Source organism: Heteronotia binoei, chromosome 4 (assembly GCF_032191835.1).
Source record: "Heteronotia binoei isolate CCM8104 ecotype False Entrance Well chromosome 4, APGP_CSIRO_Hbin_v1, whole genome shotgun sequence".
In the NCBI taxonomy this organism is placed as follows: Eukaryota; Metazoa; Chordata; class Lepidosauria; order Squamata; family Gekkonidae; genus Heteronotia; species Heteronotia binoei.
Genome location: NC_083226.1, coordinates 69,920,834 through 69,932,648, shown reverse-complemented (window position 1 = coordinate 69,932,648; position 11,815 = coordinate 69,920,834). Strand labels below are relative to the sequence as shown.

The window sequence follows — 11,815 nt, the reverse complement described above, 5'->3', positions numbered from 1 at the left end:
CCAAACAAGGTGGGGATCATGGCTGACCAAATTATAGTGATCCTGGGCCATCTCTCCCTAATGTGCCAAAAATCCTCACGCGCCTGCAAGACCAAGCCTTGGCTTTTACTAGCCCTAGATCATTCCCTCCCAAGTGGATGATTAAAACCTCAGGAGGAGGGCCCGCATTCCCATGAAATAACAATGGCAGCAGGCCAGGCCACTGAAGACCCCGGCAGCCCCGCCATTCGACAGTAACATATTGGCTGAGTCCCAGCTGAGAGCCGATCGAAGTTCTCCGAGCCTGTTGTTTGGCCCAAAACACATAGCTGTGTCCACAGATGAGAACTCAGCTCCTCTGGCCAGGAATAACAGCATCTAAAAAGAAAAAACAGTCAAACTAGAAACAAGAACCATAACACCTCAATTGCAAACAACGAAGCTAGAAACTGAGCAGAGGACAAACATAAGATTTATAGGCCAATGACCACCAACAGCCCAGGCACTGAATGGAGGAAGAAGTATCCTTTTTCCCAGGGCAGCAGCTGTAGAGGCTGCCCCAATTCTAAAGGAGTGGGTACCAAACCGCACCCCGGACAGCCCCAGTTTAGCTAAAGCCCAGGAAGTCACAGCCCAAAACTGATGCTTTGTCAGTGGGCTGCCGTTAAGGTGACAAAACAAAAACCCATCCTTGGTCCCCCGAACTGCCAAATAAGCAGCCGAAGTGGAAACCGGGCACAACTCAAGCTCAGAGCACGAATCTAGCTCCAACACAGTCGCATTACATGTTCTTCAGCTGTCACTATTGCTTTTCACTCTTCTTTTAATCTGAGTTGACACTCTTTATAGTCTATCTGCAAGAAAGAAGGTCATGTCTCTTGAATAACATGCTGATATCACACCATGATTATTGGACTCTGGTCAGAATATACTTTGGGTATACTACATTCAGAATCTGAGTTCTGAAAATGAGTTAGGTAAAGTATACAGTCTTCTCTCAAAACTCAGAACGACTGACTCCTAAGAGATTAATGATGTTATCAGAAGGGCACTTTTGGATCTAGCCCATTTTTTAAAAAAGAAAAGTTCAAGTGAAGTGACCAATTAACATATTGCCATGACTTGACAGAGAACATTTTTGCAGAGGTCTTGGAAGTAGTAGATATATTCTTTCAAGTTTAAAGAATAGTGCTCTGAATACTATCACTCTAATCACAAGCAACTTTACATGGATGTTAATCCAATTAAATGTCACTCAGCTGGGTACAATTTTCCTTCATTGCAACTGAAAGTTTTAAATCTTTCAAACAGGTTTGATTCCCTCTAGTGAATCTTGCTTGAAATAGCATTTAAAATGAAAGAAAGCCATTAATGATTCAGAGAATAATACAGAGAAGAACTGTAAAAAAAACTTGACCATTTATTTATCGTGTAGTTTGCTTTTTAACATCTCTATCTTTAGACCAGTTAGAGACCTCAAATATCAGGACTAAGAATGACCTCTTCATAGAGACTTTCAAAGTAAATGGTAATAAATTACAGAGACCAATGGTCTGATTCACTGTATGGTTAATTTCATAATACAAGCATTTCTTAACGTTATTTTTCTAAAAATAAAGTAACAGTTGAAGATCTATTTCATATTTTAATTACAGCTTCCTCAGCCTTTATATATTCAAGATCATTGTCACACTGAATTATTGTCCCACTGAATTATCTTTATAATCCAAACAATCCAAATGTTTCTCCCCCAAGGAGGTGCAACTCGAGCCATAATACTCTCAAATATTTGCAACTGTTTTCCTCATTGACAGTCAATTGTCTCAATACTTATGGGGGTTGTAGCAACAAAAGCAACAGAAAGTACATGTTACAAGTATGGTTTCCTTGACTAGATTAGAAATCATTTGGAATATTTATTATATATTCTTTTAATACATGTCTACACTTATAATACATGTCTACTATTATATATTCTTTTACTACATGTCTACTCTATAAAGGTTCCCCAAGGTACCTTACAAATAGGGAAAATAATAAAACTGGAAAATGCATACAATATAACAAAATTAGCCATGAGCAGAGAACAGTCATAAGCCAAATAACCACCAGCCAAAACCAAGTCTTTGTTGTTGCTCAGTCACACAGTCGAGTCCAACTCTTTGCAACGCCATGGACAAAGTCACATCAGGCTCTCCTGTCTTCCACCAAGTCACCAGAGTTTAAATTTCCTAAACCCAATGAAAAAGTAGCTGTCTAATGTGAGGTGAACCAAACTGACCTCAGCTGCCAAAGTCATAGTACTGATATCAGAAAGGTCCTCTCATGACTATCAAAGTACTTCTGACACATCAGAATACTTCTGACACCATAAAACTGCCTTAATATTTAGCTAGGTCTATATGAGAAAAGGTGCTCCTTACGATCATGTGGTTTCAGACCAACTAGGTCGGGGTGTTGAATTTATTTGTTAGGAGGGCCAGATTTGATATAAACTGGCAGGGTTGCCACTAAAATTTTTCATTTCCCTGACCAACATTTGTCTATTTCCCTGACCACCATTCAAATATAACCACAAGTTTAAAAATGAGTAAGTCGTGTTACATTAACACAAGGCTTAATGAAATGTTCCACTCTACAACTACACAAGTCTCAACTGCAAAAATATTTGTCAAAGTAAGAGATTTAATATCAGCTTCTTTCAACATTAACTGCAGCAACATCTGTTTTGCAAATGCACCAAGCATTACACCAAGATACAAACTTCAATTCAAGTAAACTCTGAATGCTAACAAGCAGGCCTCGAATTCAGCAGGAGCTCACAGGAGCACAGGTGCTGAACCTTTCTGAGAGTTCCACCTCCTCTTTTCCAAATTGTCTATTGAATAGTAGATGCAGCTGCATAACAATCCCTGGATGAGCTCCACCACCTATTTTTCTACAAAATTACCCCTGCTAACAAGTAGGAACTTTCCTCAAACTGGGAAAGTTTCACTTTCTGGTTCCAGAAAGTGTAATGAGCAGATCAGCAGCAAGAAAGGAGGTATTTCTGCAATCTAGAGAAGCAGACAACCCTCATTTGCAGCCCTTATGCATGGGAGAATCCAGAAAGAGGGTGAGAGAGCTGGTACTCTGTAAACTCCAGCAGGAAAAAGGAATCACATTTGCAAAATTTACTTTGCATGGTGCAGAGTAGGAAGTGCTAGTTGTCTGTGAAATCCAACAGTTGCCAAACGCATTTGCAACTCTGTGCTGAGTTTCAGCAGAAGACAAAATGTCCATTTCATACACAAGCATGACCCAGAAACATGCTTATTTTTATATGCAAGTTAAATGCAGTACTAACAGGTAGGGATGAAAACAGATGTTTAAGGTTTGTATATTGCTAAAAGTTTAAACTAGCCTTGCTTTGCAAATGCTACAGGCAGACCTTGGAAATCATGCAGACAGAGCCCAACAAACACATTAGGCTACTTGGGGTGGGGGTGGAGCTGAGAAAAAGGTGGAGCTGGGAAAGCGCATCATTAAGTTTTAATTGTATTCTGCTACTTCTCTATTCCAGTTGCCACAAGAACAGATCATGCTCTTGCGGCAGCAGAGCAAAAATCTACTGGTTGAATATATTTTAATCACAATTTCCCTGACTTTCCTTGATTTCAGACCAGTTTCCCTGACCAATTTCTATTTCCTTGACTTTCCCTGATTTTCTAGAAAGTGGCAACCCTGACGGGACTTTGTGGGGCCGGGCCATGCCCATCGTAAAATGTAATGCCAAGTAGCAGAGATATAAACTTTATTTCATTTCATTTTATTTGATTTATATCCCGCCCTCCCCACCAAGGCGGCTCAGGGTGGCTCACAACATAAAATTCTAACAATAAGATTAATGAATATTAAAATACATTAAATAGTTTACAGCAGTGAAAACAAGAAAACGATCTATCAGTGTGCTATCCTACAACCTTCCTTTGGGGTTTTTCAGGTACCGGTCAGTTATATGCCAACCGGAAGAGGACTGTCTTACAGGTCCTGCAGAACTGCCCAAGGTCCCACAGGGCCCTCACCTCTTCCGGTAGCTGGTTCCACCAGCAAGGGGCTGTAATCGAAAAGGATACAGACAAATACAATTAAAGATATTATTTTTAAAAACCCTTATCATGTGAATATGCTTAAAAGTCATGCAATGTTTTGTTTAAAATAAAATATCAAGAAAAAGTACAAGGATCACAGCAGAAACTAAAAATATACAATGCTCTGTCTAGGAAAACATGAAATGGCCGGGCATTGCAAGTTTCTCCCCCCATGTAATATCCCCCTTTGGCTGTGGGTTCTCAGGGTAGAATACTCACTAGGCAGCAGTTCTTACATCCATTCAGCAGAAACAAGCTGGCTCAAAGCATCAAGCTTTTATTTGCAAGAACACAACTCCAGGAAGCAATAGCTTCTGCTGGCCATAGGAACACTGGGAAATGAAACAAATTGCAACGACAAAATCGCAAGGAAAATATGGAATGGATTTTCCATTAAAGTCTCTTATATCCATTCCACATTTTCTTTGCAGCTTTGGTTCCTGCTACGGCAACGACAAGGCAGAAAGAGTAAAGAAGCTGGGTCTTCAAAGGGTGAGGACGGGAGAGGGGAGGGAGGAAATAAGAGTCCCACAGGCTTGATTAAAGCCCTGGGCAGGCCAGACATTTGGCATCCCTGAACTAAGGCTTTTAAAGAGTCAGAATCAGCAGCCCATATCTGAATTTTTATGGCTGGAAATATTTTTAAACTGTGTTCTAGAGACGCTATTTTGAAAGTATCAGTAATACACAGCACACAGTGGAGTGATTTAAGATCCATTTTATTCATTTAGAGTCAAATAGTAAAATGATATTACAAATTATCATTGTCTTTTTAGGAAACTTAAAAGATCAGCAATTATACCTGTAATTGATGGTGCTGTTTTAAGTTAATTATTTCTGGAGATTTTGTAGCATCAGTATCACAGTCGTCATCTACAGCATCATCTGTCTCTTCAATTTCAGATGTAGAAGCACTTTCCACAGTAACTTTCAAAAGAATACCAGCCTGTTTACATCAAGTGGAAACAACTGGATTATATAGTTATGTCTCCTTATACCAATTCTATTTTACAACGGTTAGGTATCATTTATCAAATTAACAGCAAATGTATGCCTCTTCCAAGAACTAAGATTGTGCTATTTTAAATCATAAACACCCTTGAGGAAGATTCTTTGAAGAAAGCATTGTTGAGATAGATATGAACTGTCCTCCACTAAAAGCAACAAGAAGCTTTTCTTCAGTTTCAAGAATGATGTAAAAATCATAAGGTTACCTGAATCTGCAGTGGCAACTCATGGATATTATTCACTGATGAAGCCCTAAAAAGAATATAACGTATTAGGAGGAAGGAGCTTCGGTAAGTATTAGCTAAATCAATTCACAGATTTATTTCTATCAGTAACTCAAAGCAAATCTTATTTCAGCTTATCCAGTTATACAACTTTATATCCTTTTGGCATAAGGGCATGCAATTCTAAGAAATAATACCACTTATTCAGAGAAAATGTATACCTTGTGTGAGGAACCAGTCAGGGTCAGCTTGGGAGAGTGACCACTATAAATTTCCCTCCTGTCACCTTCTCTCAGTCCCCCACGCACACATACAGAAATCCTGTCAGAACTAAAGTAAACTAGGCACCAGATAGTTTTCAAAACCACAAAGAATATTTATTGGTTCACAAAAGGTAAGAAAGAGGGGTAAAATAATATTAATTAGTTGTATTAAGAACAAATCAGTTGGCAGGCAGGAAGTCAAAATAAACAATCTTTGATCACTAGAGATATGTCAGGCTAAATTAATTTCAACAGGCAGGCTTTTAAAAATATATACACAAAACTTTGGACAGGTAGGGAGTGCCTACTTGGCACTGGGAACACTTTGCAGTCACTATGGTATAGCTTTCTCAAATCATAAAAATATTAATCTGTCATTCACTCTTTGCCACTCACACTGAAGACTCCTGACTTGTGCCAGATCAAATTCTCCCTCACAGACATACACACAAGCATACAGGGTCCACACATTCTGAGTGCTATTTCCAGCCCCTCACTTCTGTGTGACCCACCAGCTAGATTCCTAGTCTGAATTTTGGGATTCCCTTCTAGCCACCAGAATCCAGTCCTCCTTTCTGAGTGTTTGAGTGTTTTCAGTTTACTAGGAGTCTGCCCTGTTGTACTGACAGATCCTCTGAGAGAGTTCTTCCTCACAGAAGGTGCCTGGTTTTGACCCCCTTCTGACTACAAATTCTCACAGACAGAAGCTTATTTCAGTTCTGACTCCTCAAGGAACTCAGCACCACTGGCTGTTCTCAGCTTCTTCCAGTCGCTTCAACAACAACTGTTCAGCTTAAGAACTCAGTCTTCACCGAACTGTTCAGTACTCAAGCTCCAACTGAACTCAATCTAAAACCCTGAGGCATTTGACTTCCCTCCAAGTGTCTCTCAGTTCAGTACATTTTAGTTACCATTACTGTGTCCCAACCAATCATTGCAAGGCGGTTCCCCAGTTTCCAGGTTAACTTGCCTGAGTCCATCACACCTTGTTACCCAAAAATCATTTGACTGTCCCACATAAGAATCATAATAATAGATAGCTATGCATTGCATTCTCTCCCTTCATACTACCTGTGCTGTTTTGCACATTCTGCAGTCCGCCAAGGCAGGAATCCACATGAACCTGGGGGCAATGGCTTTGGTGCGTAGCTCTAGATCACATGAAGTTACCTTATCAGGACTTATGAACTTTTTTTGATGCAAATCCTATATTAAACAAGAGGAAGCCATGAAGGAAATTTGTTTAACTATAATGCAGAAAGATTCCCCCCCCCCCCCCGCCAATTTGACAGCGTGGATTTATTTCAATTTATAATCCAATCTTCCAAAAACCAGGTCAGAGCAGGTGACAACAATTTTAAAAACATACATTCTAAAACCTTTTGAATATTATAAAAAATAATTTCAATAAATACAATAAGATCAGTAAGAATAACTACTGTACAATCTAAAATGGCATAAAACTGATACAGAGGAGTATGTATATATAAGTGGGAAAGAAGGGATAGGAGGGAAAGGAGGGATAAGAAGGGAAAGGAGGAAAAACGAGGGAGGGGGGAGAGAAGAAGGAGGGAGAAGCTAAAGCTAGATGACTATCAATAAGGAGCTTGTTGTAATCCTCAGTCATAGGCTCAGAGAAACAACTCTATTTAGCAGGCTCTGCAGAATTGTACCAGATCCCACAGAGTCCTGATCTTTCCTGGAAGAGTGTTCTACCAGGTTGATTGAGGACAACCACACTCTTTGGGCCAGGGACCACCAGCAGATTTTGCTCACTCAAGTGTAATACTCTGCAGGGGACATACCAGGAAAGGCAGTCAGTCCCAAAGGTATGCTGGTCCCTGACTGTTTAGGGCTTTGAAAGTCAGAACCAGAACCCTGAATTTGTTCTGGTCTTCAATTTGGAGCTAGTACAGCTGATAGAGCACTGGTTGGATATGCATTTAAGGGTGTTCCTGTCAGAACCTCACAGCTGCATTCTGGACCAGTTGCACTTTCCAGCTCATCCTCAAGGAAAGCCCTGAAGAGAGTGGGTTACAGTAATCTAACCTGGAGGTGACCGTTGCATGAATCACCATGGCTAGGTCAGAGGGCGACAAGCATGGAGCCAACTGCTTAATCTGGCAAAGATGGTAAAATGCCAGCTTAACCACCTTTCTGACCTGGACCTCTACTGAAAGGGAGGCATCCAGGATCACTCCCAAGCTTCTGACAGATGGTCTCAGCTGTTAATGGAACCCCATCAGGAGAGGGGAGTTGGCAATCCATCCTGGTCCTGGATTTCTATCCTTAATCACAAATGAAGACAACATAAATTGCTAACATCAGCTGTCACAATTTAGAAACATGACAATGCCATTTTGATTTCTGCAGACCTCCAAACCTTCTCCCTCACCAGGATATAGCATGCACCAGGCAGTTTTTATCCCCTAATATCCTCAATACAGTAATAATCACATCAAGTGTACTTTAAAAGCAAGTTTAAGCAAAGTGTTTCTATTATTCTGCATATGGTATAGTTTCAGAGGACAGTTAATTGTATAGAGTAATAACTCTAAAGGCCCTGAGCCAACTACTAATTATTCCTTGATTGGAAGAGAGTTTGCACAACAGGCAGCAAGAAATTGAATGGATGAATACTTCTGGCCAGATGCCATCTGAACAGGTTTAGGAAAGAACCTGGAAGTTTTTTCAGAGCTGCTCACAGAAATTTTAAAAACACCATAAATTTCAGGTTCTCGGTGGGAAAACGCTGGCTACATTCCCGAAGTGGCACCTCTCTATGATGAAACAGCCTGAAAACCTGTTCAATTTTATACTTGAAGTAACTATGGCAATTGTATCTTGATGCCAATCAGCCAATTAGAGTTGCTAGTGCTCTAAGGTAACCTAAAGGCTAACTGACTGAGGGTAAGTAAAAGTGACTCTACCAGGGCTTGTTTTGTAGCAGGAACTCCTTGCATATTAAGCCACACCTCCCTGATGTAGCCAATCCTCCAAGAGCTTACAGGGCTCTTAGTACAGGGCCTATTGTAAGCTCCATGAGGATCGACTACATCAGGGGTATGTGGCCTAATACGCAGAGCAGCTCCTGCTAGAAAAAGAGCCCTGGATTCTACAGACTCCCACCCTTTGAAAGAAGGACAACTAAATTTCATCTACCTTCCCCTGAGATGGAGAGCATCTTCTCTGAAAACTGTGATTTTTCAAAGTTCAGATTAGGGAGGACATGAGAAAGGCCCCTATTAAAGATTCAGGATCCTCTCTGTTTGAGAAACACTGTTATAAAAGGAAAAGCCAATTTAATCTACTTAGAAGCCATTTTATTTTTTTTACAAAATGCACGATAAGAAACCATTTTCTTTTTTTCTTTTCTTTTCTTTTTACAAAATGTAGTATAAGTTCCACAATCAGAACACTTCAAAACAATTTTAGGCAGAAAAGTTGCCCAGTGATATGTCAGGGTTTGGTTAAACTGATCATCTGAAAAAAAATGTTAACAGGGCAAACAATTTCTTCTTACTTTCCTGCCACTGATTAATAAACATTAATTACACTTACTAATAATTGAACTGTTTACCTAATGGAATCCTTCCATGCTCAATAACCCTCAAATGCCCTGTGTGTTTAAATTGCTTTGCAGAAACATCAGTGCATATCAAGCCACAAGAACAAGGAGGATGTATGTAATTCACATGCTAGCCACTAGAGGATGGTACTGCTGAGATCTCAGAGAAAAGTTTAATTTCTGCAACCTAAAAACACTTTTAAAGACTGCTGGTATGTGTCACCAAGATTTCTGTCTTAGTAAACAGTCTGCAATCATGAAGCCCAATCCTATCCGTGTATATTGAGGGGAAAATCCACTGAGACCAGAACAGTTTATGACCCAAATTTTCATGTTCATCGAAAGTGAGGGTCAAGCTACATTTTTACTGGGGATTTATGAGATCTCAAGATGTGTATTTGATGCTGGTCTAAGGAACTTAATCCTCCATTTCAGCCTCAGTTTTCCTAGTAAAAACTGACCATTAACTCCCAAGCTGCTATTAACTATAGCATGGGAAGAAATGGTATGGGGACTTGCCTTTTTCCAATCAGGGCTACTAGCAGTTCAGGAAGCCAGTGTCTATCAGAAGTGCACATAGATGAAAGTAAGAGGTCACAACTGCCCACACCAACACAACAGTCCCAATCCACACGGGACAACAGTTTTTAAGGTTCAGGTATATGTTGAGAAATCAATGATCAGATACTCTTAACGTGCAGTTTGACCTGAATGGTGCCATTTAATGTCTCATAAATGTTAGTTTTTTTATATGCTTACCTCTGTGTCTCCAAATTACTGAAGCAGAAGTAGAAGAAAACAGCCACATACATAAATTAAGCAAGATCCAGAAATTGTATTCCGTTCAAGTAGCACTTAAACATCTTGGGCCATACTGACATAATTTACTCATGAATTACTGAAACTGTTACAAGGCTTCCATATCAACTATAAATCTCACATCTGGAATATATGCAGTCTTTTTACTTGAAAAACTTGAACATCTGATCTGGTCAGCACAAACGACACCAAGTCATCGAAGGACAGAGTGATGATTTCCACATTCCACCCTGCCCCTCCACCCACACATATATTTGAAATGGGATTACATTGTGAAAGTTTTTAGAATGGAACACTGAAATGTATTTATGCTCAAAAATTGCAAACTGCACTTAGGAGCATGCAAACAACATAATTCTTGGGTCTCAAAGCAGTAGTCTTGGATGGAGTACTTCCCAGATGAAGCACTGAAATTTGGATTACATTTAATTACTTGAACAATACAAAAACACAGCAGTTTTTAAAACTAAGGTTTCCTATTTCTTAAGTAATATATAAAATCAACTGCTTTAACCAAGAAACTCTATGATCTACTGTACAAAAAAAGCAGCAACTGTTTATGATGATACTATACAGAACATTCACATTTATTTATTCTCTGTTGTGTCTGCCCTTATCTTTCAAGACAAGATACTCAAGAACATCAAACTCTTTTAAAATAACTGAGTGCTGGAACAGTATTTGAATTGTCTAATGTTTTGGTTCCATCCTCTTGTATTGGTTTAATCATGACAGTTCTTAATCAGCAGTTCAAGTCTTGATTTCTAAAGAGCACAACAAGTCAAGAGTGTACCTTTCAACTGGTTAAAATAAACAATTACAGCAAATCACTACGAGGTTTTAAAATAAGGTCAATACAAGGAAAACTTAAATATTGTGTGACACCCCTCCTCACTCACTCAGAGATCCTACCACACCCCACAACTACTATAACACAGGTTCACAGTTACAAGTAAGTCAGTCAGTCACAGTTCATGCCTCTTAAATATACAGCCCTGACCCCTTTCATATATAAGGTCCCCCTCTCTTATTCACAGACACACAGCTAGACAGGGTAGCTCATTCCCCTTTAAAAATCACCACTGGTTTTACAGTTTTCCTGTTTTAATAGCTTCTTTTCTAATCTAACAAGAGATCAATTTGAACAGAGGAGCTAAATGCTTACCAATACGAATAGTAGCCTTTCCTTTCCGACCATTCCCTAGAACAATTGTTCTCTTTTTTTGTTTATTTTCAGAATCATAGAATCATAGAGTTGGAAGGGACCTCCAGGGTCATCTAGTCCAACCCCCTGCACAATGCAGGAAACTCACAAATACCTACCCCAAATTCACAGGATCTTCATCACTGTCAGAAGGCCATCCAGCCTCTGTTCAAAAACCTCCAAGGAAGGAGAGCCCACCACCTCCAGAGGAAGCCTGTTCCACTGAGGAATCGCTCTAACGGTCAGGAAGTTCTTCCTAATGTTGAGCCGGAAACTCTTTTGATTTAATTTCAACCCATTGGTTCTGGTTCTACCTTCTGGAGACACAGAAAATAATTCCACAGCATCCTCTGTATGACAGCCCTTCAAGTACTTGAAGATGGTGATCATATCACCTCTCAGCCGCCTCCTCTCCAGGCTAAACATCCCCAGCTCCTTCAGTCTTTTCTCATAGGAGTTGGTCTTCAGACCCCTCACCATCTTTGTTGCCCTCCTCTGGACCGTTCCAGCTTGTCTATATCCTTCTTAAAATGTGGTACCCAAAACTGAACACAATATTCCAGGTGAGGTCTTACCAGAGCAGAGTAAAGCGATACCATCACATCACATGATCTGGACAC

The 11,815-nt window shown here is 39.9% G+C and overlaps 1 long non-coding RNA gene across 1 annotated transcript; it reads right to left on the bottom strand.

The window, feature by feature from the left end:
• Positions 1 to 758: 758 nt before the first annotated feature.
• LOC132569967 (uncharacterized) lies at positions 759 to 11,253 on the bottom strand. Its single transcript, XR_009555301.1, has 5 exons — positions 11,157 to 11,253; positions 6,676 to 6,810; positions 5,324 to 5,369; positions 4,912 to 5,055; positions 759 to 833 (listed from the first exon to the last, which is right to left on the bottom strand). It is a non-coding gene; the product is annotated as an uncharacterized LOC132569967 (long non-coding RNA).
• Positions 11,254 to 11,815: the final 562 nt, after the last annotated feature.